This window comes from Mus caroli, chromosome 16, assembly GCF_900094665.2.
Source record: "Mus caroli chromosome 16, CAROLI_EIJ_v1.1, whole genome shotgun sequence".
NCBI classification, from domain to species: Eukaryota; Metazoa; Chordata; class Mammalia; order Rodentia; family Muridae; genus Mus; species Mus caroli.
The window spans coordinates 47,156,379-47,180,749 of record NC_034585.1 but is presented as its reverse complement, the minus strand read 5'-3'; the positions used below and the strand labels follow the sequence as shown (position 1 = coordinate 47,180,749).

Below are 24,371 nucleotides of genomic sequence, written 5' to 3'. Positions count from 1 at the left end.
GTAACTTCCCAGTGAATTAATGCAAGTTAGCCTATATAATAATTTTGATACCAAAAATGTCATGTGAAATATTTTGACTTTATGAATGTAATTTAGTTTGTTGTTAGATGTTCCTATAGCTTATGTTAGGAATTAATTAATTCTTCAGTTTAATATGACTTGTGTATTCGGTAAATTCTGAAAGACTGTGAGGCCAAAAATGTAATTAATTTTTTTCATATTAAAAAGAAGGTGTATTAAGATCATCATAAGGTGTCATGGCTGCGGATGAGTGGTGGGGCTTTTGCTTAGCCTACAATAGGATCCTGGGTCTAGTCCCCTGTGGCACGAGTGACGAGTGAGCATTTGAGTGCAAACAGTCTCTGTCTCTCTGTCTCTCTGTCTCTCTGTCTCTCTGTCTCTCTGTCTCTCTGTCTCTCTGTCTCTCTCTCTCTCTCTCACACACACACACACACACACACACACGATAAAGGCTCTGAGGCAGTTGATAAGTTCTTAGTGATCTTGACTCCAAGCTGTATCTTTGGTCTGAAAACTGAATACTAGAGTGGACACTCAGGTGAACAAACGTTGACATATCAACTTAAGGCCGGGGGTGGGGGTCCCTCTTAACTCTCCCACCTACTTGCCAGAGAACAGTCAGGAATCTACTAAACCTCAACCATTTGTAGTGATCTAAGATAAGACTTTGGGAGCAGTTTCAGTGGCACAGGGAATCTTGAATACTTGAGTTAGAAAGTACTCTTAAAAACTTTCAACTGTCTTAGATCTAAATTAAGGGAGAGCCACACTGTGGCTTGGGTACTTAGATTTTTCTGTATGTTTGGGCCATGGGTCCTGCTTGGTAGAACAAATGGGGAAACCAAAAATGAGTCACTGATGGCGCTGTCAGTGGTCTAATTGATTATGTGCATGCATGTAGTTAGTACATAGCTGGATGCTACTGAATGAAGATGGGAAATAGGACTTTCCCTAAACCCTGTAAGTGAAAGAAGACAAGAAAGAAAGAAAGAAAGAAAGAAAGAAAGAAAGAAAGAAAGAAAGAAAGAAAGAGAAAGAGAAAGAGAAAGAGAAAGAGAAAGAGAAAAAGAAAAGAAAAAAAAGCTATAGGTTTAAATAGAAGCTATAGAGAAAAACAATGTGGATAAAAAGCCCAAACAGATATTCCAAGCAACACAGGAAAGTGTTGCATGGATGTGTAATTTAAGATTCGCCAGAAACTATGTTCTCAGTTCAGCACTTGAGTGGTATCTAGATACCCTGATACTTGGAAGGTGTGAATGCTTCTCGGCATGTTTGTACCATTATCAATGATAGTTAGTTAAAATGGTCACTTACCCCCTCCACGGACACACACACACACACGGTCAGATAGCAGTTATTAAGTAGGCAGGATTATCTATCATATATGTTGGCTTGGCCAGCTTTCCTTTTGTTCTCTTAGGCATCTTATATAATTTGGTATTAAGTTCCGCTTTCTCTCCCGGCATCGAATTCTTGGTAGCAAACCTTGATTTAGTTCCTCTGCTCTCCTGCTTATTGTTTTTCTTCTAGGGACCAGACTTGTTTTTCATTTCTCTGAAGCCATTACTCTGGTCATTCTCCGTCCAAGAATGTGCCCTTCATGGTATTACTGGGGTGCTTCATAAACCTAAGGTCTTCAAAGTAACTACAGAAAAGCTAGATGATAGAGATCAGATGCAGATGGTGATGATGATGATGATGGTGGTGAGTCCAAAGGGATTGGTATGTTGTGATTATTTCCAGAGCCTGTAGTTTTGACTGGGAGTTTCATAGTCATGTTACTTAGCATTGGTGTAATCTTTTTCGTGTGATATTATGGCCTAGGCGAGTTGGACACTGTCTTGAACATTGACTTTATTGATAAAAGAAGAATAGAAAATCGTAATTCTATATAATAGAATTATTGGAGATATCAAATGTTACAATATAAGACGATGATGACGTAGGAAACCTGTACTAGTAATTGTGATGGTTTACTAAGAATAGCCTGTCCTTGATCCCTTGCAAGCGCTATTTATCATTGTTTGTGGATGAGGTCATTGAAGTTTGAGAAAATTATATAAGCTGCCCGCGGGTCAGTTTCCTGGATTCAAATCCAGATCTGTGTAAGAATGGAATGTCTGCTCTTGACTAAAGCAGGATGCCTCACTGAGGCACATGTGGGCAGGACTCTTGCTCGCTGTTTTAGTGGAGCCAGGGTTGATACTCAAGGACTCTGCTGACCTGCCTTGCCTGCAGGCTCGCATTCGAGTTCTAGTACTCATCTTCTGATTTGTAATCCAGAGCAACTCTCTTAAGTATATTCGAGGCTTAGATTTGTAGTCAGTACCTGGAAATGATGTTAGTACTTATAGAGTATAATAATAATAGTAGATATATAATAACTCATGAGATAGGGGGCTTAACTTACAATACGGATGCTTAGAACAGAAAATACAACTTTTAAGGACTCTGTCTTCCAGTTGATGTTCTTTGAATTTTACGTGTTATTTCTTAAAATTCAAAGACTTACTTGGTGCTTCCCTTTATTTTTGAAAAAGTTTGAGGGCTGGGTCTGAGCTAGGAGCTTGGAAACCTCAAGTCCCAGAAGGAACAATAAGGAGAACATTAGTGAGTAGATGATTAATAAAAGTAATAAGGATTTGTATGAATGATTGGGATGGGAATGGGTTCTATATTAAAATAAACCAGCATCATGGATTTAAAATATATTGTGCTTTCCTGAGAAACAGTCCTAGCAGAGCAGATTGGAGGCATGGCTGGAACATGTATAGTAAATAGACATTGTAATGTATAACATCATGTACATTGTTCAGCAGTTGGTATCCTTGATTTGGAACCTGTATAACCTCTGGAAATAACTGCCACAAGCTTGATGTGTTCTGTGGCTGTCACATTATTTAATCTGTTTTTATTAGGATTAAAGAGGTCTCTCTCACTTTTGGCTGACTTTCACACCTACCACAGTTAGAATGGGAGGAGGGTTCATGCAGGAGGCATTCAGTGATTAGCAGTGATAGGAAGAGCCTGACCCAAAGGGGAAAAGCCTGGTGCTGTGTATAGTTGTGCCTATGGGCTTACCTTGTTTTGTGAGATTGTTTAAGAAGTTATTAACTTCCCTTTAGAGTGAAGACTGTTAGAGGTCTGTTCCAGCCCCTGTCTCTGGAGTTTGCAGTGTAAGCAGGAACAGGAGCCAGGGAATAAGCCAGGCTGCTGCCTGGAATTCCACTTTCCTAGGCCTCCTGGTAGAAATGCAGAGTTCCTCAAAAGGAGCCTCCTGGTTTGGGGGACATGAACACTCAGCAGGATTGGTGCTACTGATAATTGCCCAGGAAACACCAGGGAAGGTTAAATTATGGTGATGAAAGCAAGTCTCCTATTTTGGAAAACCTTTTATGCAGTATAGTTTAAAGTTAGGAACAAGTACAGTATTCAACCCGAGAACTTAGTCACTCCAGTGGCTCATCTAAAGGTCTAACTTGATGTGTTTGTTCCTGTTCTTGTTTGCCCCGTTGTTGTTCATTCTCAAAGTATTAGATTAGGAAGAAGGGATAGACCAAAATGATGTTCATCATTGTTCTGGTAAAAGAGTTTGGAAAATAGTCATTCTTTCAAGAAATCCATAAGTTTGAATTTCTTGTTGATGGTATATTTGCTTTTGTACTATAAATATTGGATATCTCAGTAAGATGAGTTCTTTCCTGCTTAAATATATTTATTTTAGTCAAACACTATAGCTTAGTCTTTTTTTTTCCTTATCCATTTACTAACTATCCCTTAGTCATTGAAATCTTACAGTTTATTTTTGTGCTTGAACTCTTTATTGTATTTTTCTCACTGATTTTACCTTAGTATTACTATGACTTAAAATTTATTGAGGAACACTTCATTATACTTCTGTGATAAAATTTTTAATTTTATAAGACCATATGGCTCTTGTTTAAAAACCTATTAAAGTGATCATAATGGTATGCATTAAATCAAGAATTTTAAAAATATTATAAGTGAATACATTAATTAAGATGTATTTTTAATGAAATACATTATTAGCATTTTAAAATAATTGATGGATTCACTTATTCAATTCAAGAGTAATATTCATCTCCATTCCTTCTAATGTATACAATGTGGGATTTTGTTTATGTAGATAAAAGAAGAGAATGAGAATATTTGAGGGAAAATTTGTGAGCTATATTCATGAGCATAGTGATCCATCAGTTAAAAATATCTTTAACGATTTATCAGCGGATGATTCAATTGATTGTCCTCCAATTTTAAGTTACGAGTTGGCAAAGCTACTCGGGTTGCAGAATGAGCAGTTTAGGGCCATTCATGGTCCACTGGCAATACTAATTGTCCCCTGTGTCCTGTCAGGAGGTTGGGTGATTTCCCCTGCTCTCCTCACAGTTAAGGTTTTTGGGATGGGAGATGTGTGCTCTAATTCTGAAAATGGGAGAAGAGTGGGGCTGGAGTTGGGGAAGGTAGGAGAAACTACCTAAAGGTTGTAGGGGCCATGGTCAGCCAGCTTTAGGGAAGGCGGTTTCTTATTCAGAGTGGTCTAGAAGGCCTTGTCATAGTTTTGGAAATCAAGTACTGACAGGAGTTTACATATTCCATTTTGAAGGCTAGTAACCATGCACTATGGACTCTTAATTAAAAACAACACATTACCTATCTATAACTCATCCATCATCTATATCTATTTATACTTTACCTAATTTTTGGTGTGTCCTTTAAATTTGAACAACAGTGCTGACTGGCCCAGGTAAATAATAAATGTTGTCTTAGGGTGGTGTCATGGCTCTTGGTTGCTTCATGCATTTGTTTAAAGTTGTCCTTTCTTGAGCATGTCTTCAGAATCCTAATTCTGTATAAATTTTCAACATCAGGATCAACTTTATGTTCACTCTGTCTGTTCCTCCAGTATATATCTTGTTCACATGGCTATCACCTTGGCAAAACATATTTTAAGTAGCTTAATATAAGGAATTATTTGTAACTGTGTAAGAAAACAGCCAGAGATTATTTTTTGGTTCCTGCCCTGTTGGGGGGGGGGCGGAGAGGGAGGGGACTAATTCATAAATTCCCATGGTTTAAGAGACTCTTCCTTCTGTTCTTACAAGGAAGGAAACCATAGCTTAAGCCAGTAGGCCCCAGGTTAGAGGTGGTATGAGGAATGTAGACCTGTGAGCTTCCTGACGCCACTATTGCACGCCGTGCTACCTCATATCTGCTGCCTTTGGCTAAATTGCATTCCTTACCCTGGTCTTGCTTAATATCCTTTATCCTGTGGACTGCCTAGCTTTGGGCTGTTCATCATTATTTTTTAAATAGAAAAGCATTTACTTTTTCTTCAAGGAGTTTCCTAAAACAAACAAACAAACAAATACTCCCTATTCTCTGCTGAATACTTTCTGCCACCCTATAGCCCAGAGCTGGGAAAGGCTAGAGGCCTTAAGCTCCTGGGCTGCGGTGGGAGGGAGAGGGGGAGGGGATAGTCACAGGTCAGAGTAGAGGTGGATTGGTAGAGCTGGGGCTGGTGGGAGTGGGAAACTTACATCATTTCCCTGCAACTGGAGGCCCTACTTTTCCCTATGTAATAATTCACTAGATTGACAGAGATTCGTAAAAGAAAGAAAAGGAACGACAGGCTTGATGCTCCTGTTCATAAATCCGTGCTATTAGATGAAACTGTCAATAACTAACTAGAAGCCGCCAGGACTGTCTGTGCTGCGCGCTCTCTCCTCAGCTCAGTTCCTTTCTGCTCCGCCCCATCCCTGCTTTCTCTGCTGTTCAGATCAGCTTCCTGCTTCTCTGAAAGCTGTTCTTTAGAGCTGGTCTGCCTTCACCGAAAGCATTATATTTGAAAGACTAAGGCAGGTTTTCTGAAAGTATTGTTGATTTGGTTTTCTTTGGGGGGTGGAAAGCGAGGAAAAGACTTCTTAGAAAAGAAAGAGGCAGGCTGAAAAAAGCAAAACCATCATGAATTGTGTTGTCACATCGTGCCGGTGTCACAACCAGCTCAGTAGACTGCTGCACTGAAAACATTTCTGTGAGAGGTATGTGCTTGGAGAACGAAAGGTGACTGACTGTTGGCTGCGGAGAGAACTGCCCGTCCAGCAGCTGTTCAGAGAGCTGTACAATCGTAATTCTTCCGTTTTGATATGGAAAGGGCAATCATTACTCGAAACCTAGTGCAGTTAACTAGCTTAATTGTTAAAAAATAATTGTTGAGCCTGTGTGTTCTGTCCCCCGCGTCAGAACCCCCACAGCCCCAGCCTGCCTGGGTCTAGTGACATCCAAGGTGTTATTCCAGACTCTTTTGGTGGTGATTGTCAGTAAACAAGATGATGGTCTTTAATACCTGTCTCATTATTTATGAACCACATGACAAAGATTAATGAAAGAGACTTCCAGTGGCCTGGAAGAAGCCTCAGTCTCATTAGGCGCTTTCCGAGCTGGCAGATGGCAGAGGTAAAGGAAATGGTTGGTGCTTTACCATAATCTGAAGTGGGAGCTTTAAAGTTTAGAGGGTGTAGTACATGGTGATGGAAAAATCTGGAGGAGTCACTAAAATCCAGAAGCCTAGCCCTTGACCAGTGATGCCTGCCCAGAACGTTTTGAATACACATGGCTGTGTCTTTTCCAGGGCGATCATAATGTTTTTATTCAGTAGTCAGGGACAAAGATTATGAATAACAATATAACCATTACTGAAGGAACTGTGGGGCATTTTACTAAAAGCCAGGATATTCTATTACAGAAAAGTTTAGACAAAAACAAAAATAGGAAATAGATAATTTATTTCATTCATGAATGGATACACTACTAGTGGCAGAGACCATAAAAACTATGAAGTATTTTATGCTTGGTTTTAATTATTTTTTTTGTTCTGAAAGAAACTAGAATTCTTGAATGTTGGCATTTTTTCAGTTAGTAACATTTTAAAATTAGATTACAGTTATTGCCGAATGAGAGTGTGCATACTCTTGTACACCATTAGCACAGAAATCTTTAAAACTATTGTCATGAATAGATAGATGCTAAGTATCGTAACCCAAACTTAAGTTCTATCGTTTAGGAGACTTTTCTTCCCTTTAAAGGAGATTTAACTTCTCAAATATTTACAAAGAGCAGATCTTCATGGTCATGGAAGATAATGCTGAATTTGGCAAGCTAAATTTGTAAAAAGGTTGTGGAGCTCTGAGTTGTTAATCCGTGGTTGGAAAGTTGTGGTTCAGTTCTTATCACCACAGAAGACTGTGAATGAACGACTCTAGCTCAGAAAAGAGACAGGAGGGAAATCTAAGGCAGATTTCCGAGGAGGAAGCGCCCTACACCGTGCACTGACAGGTGTTGTATTTACTGTGGTCATTTTTATATACATCTGCATATTAGAAACCCAAGCAGAGTTTTTATTACCTGCTATCACCTATTCTTTTCTCCTATAGGTTCTGATTTAATTGATTGGGGTGGAACCAGTGTATTGATAGTTCTGAAATCATTTCCTCTTATTTTTAATGTAGTCAGAGTTTTTAACAGTCCCATCACCTAGACATCCAGGTTTTGATTCATTTTGGATGTTGTCCTTGTAATCACCAGATCTGCTTTGGCATGTGTCCTCTCAGGTCTGAACTCTGTCCCACCCAGCCCATCAGATACTCAACAGGTTTTCCTTCCCTAGACATGTCTAGCTCCGTCAGTCTTTAGAATTCCGTCACCATTTGGATGACTGGGCTTCTTGGAATTGGGCTTATGTGTCACTATCACTCTTAGATAGAATTGATGGTCTAGGATTGAAGCTATGTGGCGTCCAGCACAGGATGCAGAGAATGTAGAGGTAGACCAGTGTATAGCTGCTAGTTCTAAAACTTTGGGTATTTGGTGGTTAAGTTGACCTTGACACTTTTGACTGCATGAAGTCAGTTAAGGCTCTTAGTTCCTTTTCACATGATTAAATTAGTCCTCTTCTACTCTGTGCTTTTTGGTTTTCTTTTCCATTGTAGTTTTAGGATTTACAACTATGAAACAAAGTGGAAAAACCCCAATGGATTAGATATTGTACACATAAAGAGTAACATAACTGCACTCAGTGTCAGATTTTTTTCTTTTGTTGAGTGTGCATTTTTGTTGTTTGTTTGTTTGTTTATGAGATAGGGTCAAACTCAGCTTGTTGATCCTCCTGCCCCATCCTCCCAGGTGGTCCTGGGATTACACATGTGTATCACCACTCCTACATAGAGCAGCAGTTTTAAAAGAATGATCTGTGGTTTCATTTTGGCTTAGAGTTTATCTTGTTCTTTCAGCCCATCTCTCCAGTGATTCTTTCAATTCATTACTCAATGCTTGCAATTCATAGTTAAGAATCCATTTGACTTTACAACTTGCACAATGTTCACATTAAGTATTTCATCAAATGTTTATCTAGAAATAGATTTATTCTATCCAGAACATTCTACTGGACTGCTGACTTAACATGAAATATCAAAAGGAAATGCCTTTATCATAACACTTTCTTGAAATTTTTTATTTCATTTCTCTCTCTCTCTCTCTCTCTCTCTCTCTGTGTGTGTGTGTGTGTGTGTGTGTGTGTGTTTGTCTGTGTACACACTTGCTATGGCTTGTGTGTATACATCAGAGGATGACTTTTGTGAGTTAGTTCTTTCCTTTCACTATGTTGATCCCTCATTCAAACTCAGGTCCCTGGTCTTAGAAGCAGGCACCTTTACCCTGTGAACTATCTCACTGCCTCTGTAAAGCACACTTGATGAAAATAAGGAACCGTTTTGTCAAAGAACAGGTGACTTATGTAAGGTCACGCTGTTAGGCTGTTGGCCTCTGCAGAGCCAGCTCGATGCACCCTGCAGTGTTTCTTCCTAGTGTGCAGCCCCAGTGCCAGTGCAGCTCACCAGGGTCGAATGGCAAGGAAACCTGAAAGGAGGCAGGAAGTTTCGCTGCATTGATTCTTCACTTTCTTGTTTCCGGATACTAATATTTAACTCCAGAACATAGTAGTGTGTGATCCATTCATGGATTTGCTTTTCACTTACTATTCTGTCCAAAACAAAAATGAGAGAAATAATTGATATTACTAAGTTAACTGCAGAGAATAGTTTTCTTGGAAATTTGGGTATCCTGAATTTTTCAGGAGCTCTAGATAGCTCTAGATGATATCCCCTATCATCTGTCTTCCTTGTTCCCCTCCCCTCCCCTCTTCCCTCTTCCGCCTTCCTTGCAGTCTTTTGCCCCACCCCATGTTGGCATTTCTGCATACTCAGTGTTGATGGGAGAGCACCATCAGTCTCCTGAGGAAATCAGCACAGGGAGCTTTTATATAGTAAGGCCAAGTACATACATGGCCAGTCTCCAAATTTGCAGGTGAAGAAACTGAGGCTGTAGCTCTGTGTGTTTCGCACAGTACTTGTACATTAAAACATATTTAGTAGATGCTAAGGTACAGCCTGGCCACCCTCCTCACCCCTATTCCTTCTTTCTTCACCTAGGAATTGGATTTTACCTTTCTTATTCCCAGGTTTTTGCCTGGGGCACTCATTGCTTTAACAGTGTTGCAAATGGAACAGATTTTTCAAGAATACCTATTACTTTAGAAAGGCTTCGGTGATACAGTAAGAGCTCAGATAACTAGGTTTATTTTTCCTTCTCTTGACTTATAGGAAAATAAGCTCCCTTTCCCCTCCTGCTTTAAAAAATTGATTTTAAACCGTGCAGTAAAGAAGAAGAAAATACTTTCCAAGGCTGAATAGCCTTGAGCTCGTCTGTTTACTTCCCACCAGGATGTCCACATTTTCTTTAGGGTCCAGTGAAACTGATGGTCCTACAGAAGCAGTCTGGTCATCAGCGGTAACAAACATAATTACACTCACTGTACTACGGTACTTATAGGGGAAGAAAATATACTTTTAATACATTTCGGAAATATCTTTAGTAACAGTTAAGAAACAATGGCTTTCTTTACAAGTACACTTAGATGGCTAGTCTATTCTCCCAGTGCTTTGGCTAATCAGGTCTTTGCAGTTTGGAATCCTGTGGTTTCATTAGTCTAAAAGGCGAGTAATCTGAGTGGAGTTTCATCTTGGAGCATTCCTAGTCCCTCTGTTCCCATAGTTTCACACCTTCGTTTTCTATATACTTCGTATTACTTGCCTAGTTCTATTTTACATAGCTTGTCCTCTTGTCTCACCTCCTGAAATCCATTTCTATGAATACTCCATTGTTTTCCCATATCTGTGCTTTTATTTATTTATTTTTACTTTCTGGAAATAAAGGTTGAATGTTTTTAGAACCAGGAACCGAGTATGTAAAGGCCATATAGAACTGTACAGTCATAAAGACATATGCCAAATAGGTGGGGGCATGCTTCTCTAGCAGAAGTAGCTAATTCTTGAGCAGTACTCAGTAGGAAGGAGCTACATTTAAATAAAGAACTAAAACACTGGTGAGAGGGGGATATGGCTGGGTTCAGATTGTATGTCTGTGACAATAAAGACCAAGATCAAACACCATAAAGATCTGTCTAAGTAACAGTTTAGACATTGCTTATAAACTGTTTTCTATGGCTTCTTTAAAAAAAAAAAATCACTTTTTATATTATGTGCTGTTTCAGTCACTTTTTGAGATTTCCCCTGTTATTTACATTGTTAATAGCATGGATGGAGAGTATCATACTTTAGAAAGAATGTTGGATAACTAACTTTATTTTTTTATTTTTATTATTATTTTTTTAATTTTAATTTTTATTTTTTTCTGAGACAGGGTTTCTCTGTGTAGCCCTGGCTGTCCTGGAACTCACTCTTTAGACCAGGCTGGCCTCGAACTCAGAAATCCACCTTCCTTCTGCCTCCCAAGTGCTGGGATTAAAGGCATGTGCCACCATGCCCGGCCCAATACCTAACTTTAGATCAGTAGAAAATCTTATCTGTTCTCAAGGGACTTAAAAAATCTGTAAAAGGTTCATATATTTGTTTATGTGCACCTGCATCTAAACAGATGGACACACATGTACGTATGAGACTGCCCTTAAAGCCTACTAAATGACAAAGAATTACAAGAGAATAGTGTACAGGTTGCTGATAAAATAGGTAAAAGTCATAGTTAACGAATGACCAAACATTTAACTAGAATTATTATTATACTTCTTTTTAGGAAAGCTCCAGAGAAAGTAGGTGGTGAGCAACAAGTCAAATAATGTGTGGCTTATAGTCTGAAGTATAGCATGTTGATTTTTTTTTTTTTTACCTTAAGTTTGAAAAGTATCAAAAAAGCTTTTGTATGTTTTTTTTTTCTATTAAAATATTTTCATTTGGTTGGGTTGTATTTGAAGTTGTGTAGGTACCCTGTCCATCATGTAACAAGGGTCTACTTTAGTTTGAGGGCTTATGAAACTTTCTTAGAGAAGATGATAATGAGATTTCTTTTTTTTTTAAGATTTATTTATTTATTTATATTATGTATGAGTACACTGTAGCTGTACAGATGGTTGTGAGTCTTCATGTGGTTTTTGGGAATTGAATTTAGGACCTCTGCTCACTCCAGTCAACCCCACTCTGGTTGGTTCCGCTTGCTCTAGTAGGCCCCACTTATTCTGGCCCAAAGATTTCTTTATTATTATTAATAAGTACACTGTAGCTGTCTTCAGATACACCAGAAGAGGGCATCATATCTCATTATGAGTGGTTGTGAGCCACCATGTGGTTGCTGGGATTTGAACTCAGAACCTTTGGAAGAGCAGTCAATGCTCTTACCCACTGAGCCATCTCACCAGCCTGATAATGAGATTTCATGGTTAGCTGTTGGGTCTTTTTAGCTGAGAGTGGTAGGAGAAAATGCAACTGCCTTAAAGAGAAAATAGAATGCCTTGAAGAAACAAGAACTCTTATTTTGGCTAGAGTTTAGAAGTGAGCATGGTGCAATTGGAAACCAGAATTTATTGGATTTTGTATGCACTGAGAAGGCTTATAAACATTTAACTAATGTTGAAATTTTAAGTAAGAGAGAGAGGTGTTTGGGGTTGATTGGGGTTTTATAGAGACCTTTTTGTTTCCACAGGAGCATATCAGGTGCTTTAACCAGATGATGGCCCCTGGGATGTGAAAAGTGGACTGACGGACTGTAATCAAGGACTTGGATAGGTTAGGGTAATATGATTACATACGTGATAGCAAATGAGGCAGAATAAACCTCACTCTGGCATGTTCATTTTTCGGTGGGTTGAGTGGTAGAGTGATATCTTAGCTTGTTCAGACTGGTATAACAAATTATTGTAGATTGGAGAACTTACCAAAAACCAGAAGTTCATTTCTTACTCAGGGGTTGAGGCCGATATTAATCTCGTAGGACCATCTCTTGGCTCATGGATTGCATTTTCTTTCTTTCTTTCATTTATTTATTTATTTATTTATTTATTTATTTATTTAATGTATACGAGTACACTGTTGTTGTCTTCAGACACACCAGAAGAGGGCATCAGATCCCATTACAGATGGTTGTGTGCCACCATGTGTTGCTGAGAATTGAACTTAGGACCTCTGGAAGAGCAGCCAGTGCTCTTCATCGCTGAGCCATCTCTCCAGCCCCATGAATTGCATTTTCTTATTCTGTCCTTTCATAGTGGAAAGAGCAAGGGGGCTCTATGGGCTCTTTAAAACATGAAGGAACTACTCCATGTGTGATTCCTCTACCCTTCTGACTTCTTTGTCTAGTGACCCCATCCTAAAATTCCTCATCTCATGGAGTAGGATTTCAACATAAAAATTTTAGATGGATGTAAGTGTTCAGATCATAGCAAGTGACAACTCCTGAAACAGGGAAATCCCCAAGAGAAGCACATCTGGGGCTTTAAGGGGGAAAACATGGTATGTTTAAATTCCAATATTGAAGTGTCTGTGAGATAAGTAGGTTGAAGTACTCATTTAAAAGTAAAATATGTCTGGGTTTTGGAAGAGAGAAATGGGCTTGAAATACAAATTTGACAATCGTCCGCATGTGATACCTGAAGCCCTTAGATCAACTCAGGAAAATAGAAGAATGAAGACTGACTGTGGAACTCCAGCTCAAGGCACTGCAAAGGACACAGCCCACACAGGGAATGAGAAATAAAAGCCCACAGCACAGGTGTGTGCTGTGATCTTTGTTTCTTACTAGTTCATCTTTAAGTTTATTGTTGAGCTATTTACTGAGGTAGCAGTAGACTACATATTACTACTGCATATTATACCCATGCCTGTCACTTGGGTTTTACCCCTTGTCACTTACTTCACATGGCTTATAGTGCCATAGCCAGCGCATACCACAGTAAAGACTCCCAGCATCCCCGGGACCCCTGTCATTGCCCGTACTGTAGATGCATCCACTTTCTTCCTCCTCCATCCCTCCACAATCCCTAGAAAACAATATCTGTTCATTTCTATGATTTTGTCATTTCAAAGCCATTTTAGAAATCAAGTTCCATAGTATGTGGGTAGTCTCTTGAGACTGACTTTTGGACTCAGCATTATTTTCTGGCGATTCATGCAGATTGTGTATATCGGTAATCTGTTTCTTATGGCTCACTAGTATTCTTAATCTGGAAACATACTTTATTAATTTTCATAAAAATTTGGATATAGAACTATCATGAGTAAAGTTGCTGCCAATAGGCATATACATTCTTTTGTCATTACCTACTTAATTAATTTTTGTGTTTGTCTGTGTGTCTGTGTCTCTGTCTCCATGTATGTCTGCTTACTCCAGTGCCATCTATTTGGAAAGCTGTCCTTACTCCATTGAATCACTTTTGTACCTTTCTTAAAAATGAGATGGGCTGGAGAGATGGCTCAGCTGTTAAGAGTTAGGTTCACAACCAAAAATAAGATGAGAATATTTGTGTGATTTTAATTTTGGGTCTCTAGTATTTCATTGTTCTAGATGTTTCTGATAACAATGGATTCATGATTACTGTAGCTACATGTCTTAAAATCAAGAAGGTTGATTTTTTTCCTTTATTATTATTTTTTATTATTTTAGCTATTCTAGTTCCTTTGGCTGTTGTTTAAAAATTGAAATAATTTTGCAGTATCTACTGCCTCTACAAATATTTTACTGGGATTATTTTTTACTGGAACTATTTTAAATCTGTGTATCAATTTGAAGACTGTCTTGGTATGTGTTGCTTGGGCATTTGAAAAATAGTGTGCATTTGCTGCTGTTGGGTTAAGTAAGTAGTCTATAAAGGTCAACAATTTATTGTTGATTGATGAGGTCATTGAATTATTTTATATGTTGGTTTTCTGCCTAATTGTTCTGCTAATTACTAAGAGTGTTGCTGTTTTTCACTGTTGTGTATTGCCTGTAAATCCTTTTGGTTCTATACATTCTTAGATGATTAAGGTTGGCATCTTTGTGGTGATATGATCCTTTTTTCATGTATAATGTCCTTTTCTGTCTTTTATAATTGTTCTTGTTGTGAAATGTATGTTATCTATTATATTTTATATTATCAATCTTATTATATTTTGAGCAGCCTTTGTATAACTTACGTATTTACTTTTAATTTACCTATCACTGTAATTTGAAATGTTTCTAATAGACCATACAGTTACACTGTATCTTAATGTCTACTGATCTAATTATTATATTTATTTCTCCTTTGTGTTTATTTTTTAATTTGTGATATCGGAAGCTTTATTTTATTGGATGAATATTTTGCCTGCATGTATATCTATGTACCACAAGCATGCAGTGCTTGTTGAGGCAAAAAGAGGGCTTTGAATCCTCTGGGACTGAAATTGCAGATGGTTGTGAGCCATCATGTAGGTACTGGGAATTGAACCCAGTTCTTCTGAAAGAACAGCCTCTTAACTACGGAGCCATCTCTATGGGCCCTGGAATATTTTAAATACCTTTCAGTATATATTTAGAAACACATTAGACAGTCTTAGGATTTTATCATAATTTATAGAACCGCAAAGAGGAAGGAAGGCCTATGATATAAATCTACATTTCAGGTCTGTTTTTCTTCATATTTTAGGGTTCTTCCTTTTTGCCCCTGTTTGTTTATTGAATTTCTGTAGCTACCCATTTAGAGTAGATCTGCTGCTAAATGTTTTCTAAATCCTCTTTTGTCTGAGACTGCCATTGCTATTGCCTTGTCAGTCCAAAGGATATTTTTGCTGGGTATAGGATCCTAGGTTTGTCTTCTTTCTTCTTTTTTTACCCCCAGTACTTAAAAATGCATAACTTCTGCCCTGTGTGAGTTTTCACGAGGAAGCTGTTGTACTTTGAGCTGTTGTTTCTGTACAGACTTACTTTGCTTTCCTGATGCATACAGTATTTGAGAGGAAGGAGAGGTGATTGATTTTCATAAGTTTGACTTTGAGTCGATGTCTGTGTGTAGAAAGGGATGTGGTGTAGCCAAACTTGGAATTTTTCCATTATTATTTTATGGTCCTTCTTCTTCCCACCTTTCTGGATTTTTGATAAATTAACTGTTTCACAGTTCCCCTGAAGCTTTGTGTAGTTTTTAAAAAATGTACTTTCTTTTTTGTTTAGATTGGTTAATTTTTGTTCTATTATTTTTTCCTCCTGACTTCTGTATTCAGGTGCTAAACCCATTTGTTAAGTTGACTTACTGTGTTTTTTCCAGGTCCAGAATGTTATTTTTGTTCTTTGTTATATTTTGTTTCTTCACTGAGATATTATTATTCATTTGTTTCTGCCAACTTTATACTTAGTTACTCACTGATGTATTTTATATTGAATTCTAACATGTCTCCCAACTTTGCCTCTCATAGGTACATATTTAAGTGGAGATGCTATTGGTTTTGGTGTAGTTTGGTTGAAACTTGGATATTTTGGTGTTGTGTTGCAAGCTGTGGTTCTCACTGAGACTTCATTCTTGTAATTTCTGAGACTGATCTAGTTGTAGGAAGAGTTGGCACCATATTGCACTTCCATCTATCCATGTTTGACATCTGAGGAGGACAGGGACCCCTGGTTACTGCTGGGCAAGTGAGGAATTCCTGCCCTCTACTCGACTTCTGCTGATTACATCCTAGCTGGAAAGGATTGAGGGGCTTCACCTTTGCTCTCCGTCTGCTTCCATTGATGTGATGTTGGGTGGGAAGTGGAGAGTTGCCTCATTACTACTAAGCAGTGGTCAAGGTTTTGACTGTCCCATGGAGTGTCTCCATTAAAAGACACAGAGGGAGGAGTTACTGCAGGTAGGTGGCTAGAAGTTCTGTGTCCTTTAATGACCTATCCTGACTATTCTTGTGAATGATGGGGGTTCAAATCCCTAGTTCTAACCTGTGCTCCTCTGCACTGCCTCAGCCAGTGGGCTGTGGCTTACCTTTGTAGTCAGTCAAGGGCAGAAGTCTTTTCTTAGATTTTTCTGGCAATAATAAATGTGGGCCCACAGATTTTTTTTCCCTTTTCTGTGAGATGTTCGGCTTTTCTAGAATAATTATTATTTAGTTTTCTTGGTTGCTATGCTACCCCTTTCTCCATCCTTTGACTAGGAAAAGCTGGTTTTGCTGGGACCTTGGATCTTTACTCTGGTTTTATTTCTGGATGGTCAGCCCTTTTATTTTCGAAACTAGAATACATGAGGTAAACAGAAAAAGAAAGCCAGAGAATTCCTTGGTGTGTTTCTTCGGTCCAGAAAGCTGTATCAGGTCTGCCACCTAGCATCTTTTTAGAATGTGTGTGTGTGTGTGTTGTGTGTTGTGTGTTGTGTGTTGTGTGTGTGTGTTGATAATGGGAACAAATCACTATGTAGCTCAGATCTATGCTGTCCTTACACTCTGAATTTTCTCTCAGCCTTCTAGGTATTTGTCTAGCTTTTTTTTTTAAATTGTATTTAGTGAAAATAATAGGTACACATATATTTCCCCATCATTCTGGAAGTGGAATTCCCTCACCTCCTTTTTAATATAGCAAAGAAAATAAAATCACTTTATAGGCAGATTATAGAGAACATAGCTTAGAATTTCAGGTAGAATTATTAACATTGCAGTGGATCTTTGAAAGACAGAAGGAGTCTCCTTTTAGGCAATTTAGGTATCTTTCTGCTGAAAACCCGAGTTGCTGCCTGATGACAGGCAGTGAGTGACATGGTGTTCTTTGATTTTTCTCTCCATGTGCTATTTTGGTCTTGGTTTTGTACATACAGTAGAAAAAGAAATTTATTGGGTAGGATTACACCTTTGTAAGTCACTTCAGCACCATAGCAGTTCACTCAGTTCCACTAGCGTTGAGGTCAATGGACCAAATACATCTGGTTAGCCAACTGAAGCAGTGCACCCTTATAAATGCTTTTATTTTTTAAATATTCCAGAAATTTGGCTTTCTGTTTTTTTTTTTTTTTAACTTTGGGCTTTGAAAGCTTTTTGTGGTTAGTTTTAAGTAAAGTTGACTGTATAGTGCCATGAACCTAAAAATGTATAGTTGTCATATGAAGTTAATCCAATAAATGTCAAATTTAAAGACTTTAATTAACCTCATCCAGCTTCTATCACACTGTTCGTGTGTAGTCCCTCTGTCCTCGGCCCTCACCCTGAGTAACCATTGTCTAATGTTCCTGACTATGAGTGGTTTCATGTCCTATGAACTCAACCGCATGGTATGTAAGCTCTTACAACTGGCTTCTATCACTTCATATAGTATTGAGATTTAGCCAAGTTTTTACATATATCTGGAGTCTAATTTTTATATGTCTGCTGAGCAGTATTCCACTAGATACTTATACGCATACATATATACACATACACACATATACACACAGAACACAGATACACGTTTACACACAGAGGTAATTAATTATCTGTTTATTCATCGAGTTTTCAATTTTTGCTAATTCCAAGGAAAACCACTATAAACACTTATATCTAGGTATTTGGCATGGGTTTCAATGTATCCAAGTTATTATGCAAGAGTGGCCTTCTATAATTATTAAGAAGTTGTCATACTTTTGCAGAGCTGCTGTCCCATTTTATACTTAAGTTCTTTCTGCTGATCTGATCTATCCATTTCTAGAATACTAATCCTTCCTTATTGAAACAATCTTAATTAAAAAAAATATTTTATGTATTTGAGTTTTTTGCCTGCACCACATGTGTCTGGTGCCCAGGGAAGTCAGAAGAAGGTGAGTTACAGATGGTTGGGAGCTTCCGTGTGAGTGCTAGGAACCACATCTAGCTCCCCTCCAGCAGCACCAGGTGCCGTAACTGCAGGCTCATCTGGCCAGCTCCAGGACAACATTCTTCTAGGTCTTCAGAAACCTTTGTCAGATGATCCCAGGGTCTGGGATTTCTGATTGGTATCAGATGATACCAATGCAACGGCTCCCTGTGCAACTGAGATTTTTCGAGTTTCTTTTATTGATATTGATTAATTTTGGATTTTATTGTAGACATATTTGTTACCGTACCACTTAGACAATGGAATCATTTTTATATTCCCTATGAAGTATTGAAAGTTTCCTTTTAGTAGAGAGTTGACTCGGTTAAGTTGAGGACTCAGCCCTGTGTAACTGTCCCCCACGTTAGTTCACGTATCAGAACTTTTTCAGTGCTCTTGGATTTCACCTGCTTACTTGGCACATTCAGTGGACACTTTGAAAATAGGGTTATTTGTCCTTTAGTTCATTTCTCATCACTTGGGTGGTTGATATCAAGACTTTATAAGGAACTTGAAGAGTCACTCTCCTGAGCCCCTTTCTTGTTGCCCTCTACCCACAACCTTGTTTCTGATGTTCTGGATAGAAAGCTGACTTTACTTACCATGCATTGCTATGCAGTTCTCATGACTGTACCTGTCTGGGGCAAGCAGTTCTAAGGTAAAGAGAGCAAAGCAACGGAGTCTTGTCTCCCTCGGATTTTGTGTTCCTTTCCTGTGGCCTCTGATTTTGTTGATTCCTCTTGCCACCACAGAAAGACCTAAGCCCCAGCCCAGGAGAGATTTGAGGAAATGGCACTTCAACATTTTCTGTTTTCCAGTGACTTTTAGCTGCTATATACAATCTGTCAAGTTTTATAACTGTTTGACCTTGAGGGAATCCCTTCACTTCCCTTTACTTCTGCATCTGTAAATGGGACGATAGAACCAGCAACTGTAGAGTTAAATGGCTGACACAGCATCTAGAATGGCTTCTGACTTATTCAAGTGCTTTTTATTACCATGGAGAACAAGGCATTTAGGTGGTCCTCAGACAAGTTATGGGAAAGGGGCATTGTTTAGTGCTTGTGTATAGCTTTTGGTCATATTAGGCCTGAGACACAGACATGGTTATTGGTAAAAAATAAGCTTAGATAATTTATTTAATCAATATTTTTGCTGTCAAGACTTTAAAATCCTAAAACTTAGGAACATTGATAAATTTAATAAAATTTTAAGAAACCTGATAAGGCGGCAGGTGAAAGTTCAGCAAGCATTCAGAAGAGAAAGGTCATGTACCCGTAACTGCTAGGAGGGGTGCATTGTTTAAGTTCCTCTATTTTATGTTGTTGTCAGGGACACTTTGTCTCTAATTTATACAACAAACTCCTTTATTATGTACTTAGTATATATCATATAGAGAGTTTAGTGTTGTTTTGTGTTCAAGCATCCATTGGGGACATGGTCGCATAGATTCAGGGTGGGAGCACTAAAATTATACCCTTAGTGAACATATATTATCTTACAGTTTGTGAGAATCAACAGTTGTGTGAGTCAGTCACAGAATGATTCGGCTTTTATGCAGTTAGTGCCAAGATGTCAGCTTTCATGTGAAACCTTCAGTGCGGCTGGAAGATTATTCTATGGTCATTTACTAATGTGCCTGCTTCATAGGAGCCTATGTCAGTCAGCTTTCTGACACTGGAATGAATACCCAATAATAATAAACGTGTAGTGTAAAGAGGAAAGCTCTAATTTGGTTCATGGTCTTAGAATTTTTATGCCATGATTGATGGGCCCTGTTGCTTTGGGCCTGGGACAGTACATTTTGGCTGTGGTAGAGCAGAAACTCAGCATTTGGCACTGGGATGTAAGAGAAGGGGAAGATCAGAGTCTTTCAGGGAATGGCCTTAAAACCTGAAAATGTCCTCCTGTGTACCACCTCTTAGAATTCCACCAAATTGTAGCAGAACCACGTGAGTACTAAACCATTAGCACGAACCTTCTGCAGTATTCCAGATCCAAGCTAAAGCGCATTGCTATGACAGTGGTACCAGTATGGCTTATCTGAGGATAACTCATTTGGTTATTTAGGAACTAATGCATAACAGGAATATATAATTTATTTTTATTTGTTGTAAAAAACTCACAATTTTCTTACTTAATGTCTTGATTTATTCTTAGTGTCTAGAAAAGTTTTTCCTTTTTAATTAAATACCCATCTTAATATTGAATATTTTTAATGAAATATTTTTTTCTCAGTGATAGCAAATATTACAGCACTGGAAATGCTAATCACTTTATTGCATCTGGAGTATGACTATTTCAACTGGTTTATTAGCAAAGTTAACCGATATATTTTTCTTTTCACAGAGGAACAAAAACTAGTTCATAAAGAAATGGTCTCGATGCAATCAGCATGCATGCAGAAGACACATCACATACACACTCAGACACACACACACACACACACACAGCCACTGGAGGGCTCTATAGTTTAAATATTACATTAAAAATGTACACTGTAGCAGTTTAAATTAGACTAGAACGATGTAATGTATTCTATGTTCTTCAATAAAATTGAGTGAGTAGAGGTACTGAATGAGTTGATTATAAATGAAAATTAAATGTACATACAGATCATGTGTATTTTACAAGTGTTTGGGTTTTTTGTTTGTTTGTTTTATTGGAGCAAAAATAGACATATTACCCAATTTCTTTATATGTTTTAAGTCTGATGCCAAAATATAGCTCTGATCTGTTCCAACTTCTTAGTAAAGAAGGAAGTTAGCAGGTAAAGTTGTTACTTCTCATCTGTGTTGTCATGTGTCTTTTTATGAAAAACGTCCTTCTTAGGGTTCCTTGAGGTGACTTTTTCACCCAGTTTAATGAACTCCGGCAATCTAAGTGGCATAATAATATAACTAATAAAGCAGTAGGAAACACTTTAAAATTTAACTAAAACCAAGAGTAAGATGTTGCATTTGCCAGTGCTCAACCTGTACTCCTAGCTGCTATGGAAACCCAGTGAAGTAGGAGGATCCTAAACTCAAAGCCAGCTACAAAAGTAGCCTCTACTGATTTTAAAAATTGTGTTAAAATACTTAAACTGTGTCCTGGTGAGATGGTTGAGCAGGTGAAGGTGCCTGTCGCCAAGCCCACGGACCTGAGTTCCATCCCTAGTGCTTGAACCAAAAGGGAAAACCTCTTGTCCATTTGTCCTCACTTCCATATATATACATGCCATCCTCCTCCCCACAAATGAGTGCGTAAGTAACTAAAGAGTACTTAAGTGCTGCCATTTATTCGTTCTAGACGGAAACCTTGTTCTATCTGAAACCTGGCATTCAGCACACTTCTGTTATTCAAGTAGAGTGGAAACTGACAAGGAGGAAGAGTTAGAAACTCAGAGTGTTAGTGCCTATCTCTGTTATATAGAAAAATTCTATACAAAAACCTATCCTGTTCCTCAAAGACAGTATTTTTACTTCCTTGATCTTCCCCACTTGAAAGAAGTGTTTTGATTTTTTTCATAATTGTGGAGTGTTTACTTTTTAAATGATTGAACAGATCTCTGGAATTTCTAGAGCAGCTAAGTGTGTTTCATTATGTTTCCCCCCGTTCAGATTTGGGTCTCTTCCTACAGATCTTGCAGAGCTAAGGGTGCATGTTTCAGGGGATTTGGCCAAGAGTTCCCGTTCTTGAGCAGCTTAGTCCTTTAGCACTTTGGTCTTCACAGATGGAAACCGAAGTGCAAATTAATTGTTAATGGGGGGGAAACAGACACAGGTGAAGTCTAGAAACAGCAGAAGAACCTGTGCATATGATCATTTCAAACTACACTGGATATGCGAATATGAATATATAAATGTTTACTTTTTCTATAGTCAATAGTAAAGCATTGATACAAAACAACAACAAAAAATCACTGTAGCTAGCAGTACTTTCTTAGTACTGAGTGTGCATCACCCTGGCCAGTGTTGTAGAATAATTGTTTGTATGTTTGTTTTTTAAAGCCACTGTTAAATAGGCTGGACAGCATCAGAGCTGGTTTTTTTTTAACCTTTCATTTACAATGCTCATTAATACATTAGACAATAATCTGTCATTTGGGGCTTGGGATGTTTAGTTATCTTTATTGTGGAATTATAATTGAAAGGAAATATTCCCAGTGAAAAATACCTCTCAGGAGGACAATTATAAAGTATGTTAATCCTACCAGGATATTAACCTCTTGATCTTCAGTTCTGGGTGCACTCTGGGTGTTGCAAGGTAAACTAAAAATACTTGGGAAGGCAAATTTCACGAGATAATGAAATGGAAATGTGGACCCATGTCTGTAAGGTACAAATTAGAAAATAAATCCTTCATCAAATGTAAATGACAAACTCTTTGCTGTATTATAATTAGTTTCTTGTTCTTTGGGGACATTAATAAAATACTAGTTTAAAAAATACGAAAGCCTCTTATGCACATAGAGAAGCCTGTGTGAATGATTTGTCCATTTAATTTGTCCTCCAGAGATGTTTTCCTCTTATTTGTATAACTGATAAGCATAGCTATATCAGTTGGTGGCTCTGTGTTGTTAATATATAAAAGGGTGAGGAGGAGGGAGGCTTATATCAGTTAATGTAATAATTTTTACATTTGTTAATTATAATTTATGTGTATGAATATATGTATGTGAGCCATTTATATGCCTGGTATCTGCAGAGATTGGAAGAGGGAATAGATTCCCTGAAACTGGAGTTCCAGATGCTGAGTCACCATGTGCAGGGAATTGAACATGGGTCCTCTTAACTACTAAGCCATCTCTCTAGCCTCCTATGTAATACTTTTGGTAAATTATCTTGTCCATAAGGTACCTTGTTTTCTGAAGGGAAGTTTTATGAAAATAGCTAATAGTACTAATATTTGAATTTTTTGTTTTTGTTTTTTTCAAGACAGTGTTTCTCTGTATAGCCCTGGCTGTCCTGGAACTCACTTTGTAGACCAGGGTGGCCCCAAACTCTGAAAAATGCCTGCCTCTACCTTCCAAGTGCTGGGATTAAAGGCGTGTACCACCACTGTGTTAATAATCTTAATAAACTAAGATGTTTGTTGCAACACTAAACATGAACCTATGATGACTGAATTGTATTATTATGAAGTCTTATATGAAAAGTTCTGTTCTGTTGAGACTGGCACATGGTCAGTTCCCAGTTCCTTCAACAGTTTGACTAATACTAATATTAATTGTGATATAAGGCATAAATAACCCACATCTTCCTTTGATATGTTTCGTACTGGGAGTAACAGGTGGCTCTTAGGCATAATGGGTTACAGGTATTAAGGACTCTAGTTCTTTTGCTTTGACTTTTGAATAGTATATAATTTTGAAATAGCTTAACTTAGTATTAAGACCTCAGATCCCTATGAGAGTTCTCATGTAATAATAGCTTATTATAGTTCTGGATTAAGTGTCTTCGCTGATAGATACCCAAGGTGAACTCACTTTACTTTTGGACAGGCTTGAGAGTTATTAAGTCTTAATATTGAACACTCCAAACTGTCTGCTAGGAGCATGTGCTGAAGTAAGTTTAGTGTTAAGCCCTGAAATCACTATACAAAGTTATGTATACTATGTATAGTGATTTCAAATTATGATGCTATTCTCTCATTATGAGACTCCAAGAGATATGTAAACAACACTTTCAAGTCTTCTGCTCCAAGGTACTTTCCCTTCTCTATGATCTGATCTGGAGGCATTTGGCATTCACTTCCTTGTCTGACATCCCCAGCACTGGTTAGAGTGGGCTTTTGTTTCTTCTTGCAGGACAGTTATTTCTTTGCTAAATCTGGCTTATTTGCAGGGACTGTACAAAGCTGATTCATTTCCATGTTGTCATTTTACATTTTGTTTCAGTAAGGTAGGCACCCCCATTCTCCACCTTTGGATGTTTATTCACTACACTTGGCACCACTAAGCTTAGATTATGTGTGTTAACTTGCAGTGTGATAAACAGAGATAAAATATCAATGCATAATTATAAACCATCAGATTTATTTATATTCTGCCTACCCACAGTTGAAGATTTTTAATCCAGATGAAATCTCTTTTAGTCTGCATTGAATTTTCATTCTGGAACTTCAAAAGAGAAATCTATAGTCTCTCTGTTAATAGCATTTATCGTTACCACTGCTGGCATTTCATTCAC

At 38.0% G+C, this 24,371-nt stretch overlaps 1 protein-coding gene across 11 annotated transcripts in view; it reads left to right on the top strand.

Annotated features, from left to right (window-relative positions):
* The window catches only part of Bbx (BBX high mobility group box domain containing), a 243,810-nt gene that overhangs the window by 62,494 nt on the left and 156,945 nt on the right, over positions 1 to 24,371 (top strand). Inside the window, exon 1 of one of the 11 annotated variants that reach the window (XM_029470815.1) lies at positions 5,859 to 6,083. The exons of the other annotated variants lie outside the window; for them this stretch is intronic. The gene's annotated coding sequence lies outside the window, so the exon portion shown is untranslated. Of the gene's footprint in view, positions 1 to 5,858; positions 6,084 to 24,371 lie in introns of those variants that run through there. 11 annotated transcript variants of the gene reach the window in all.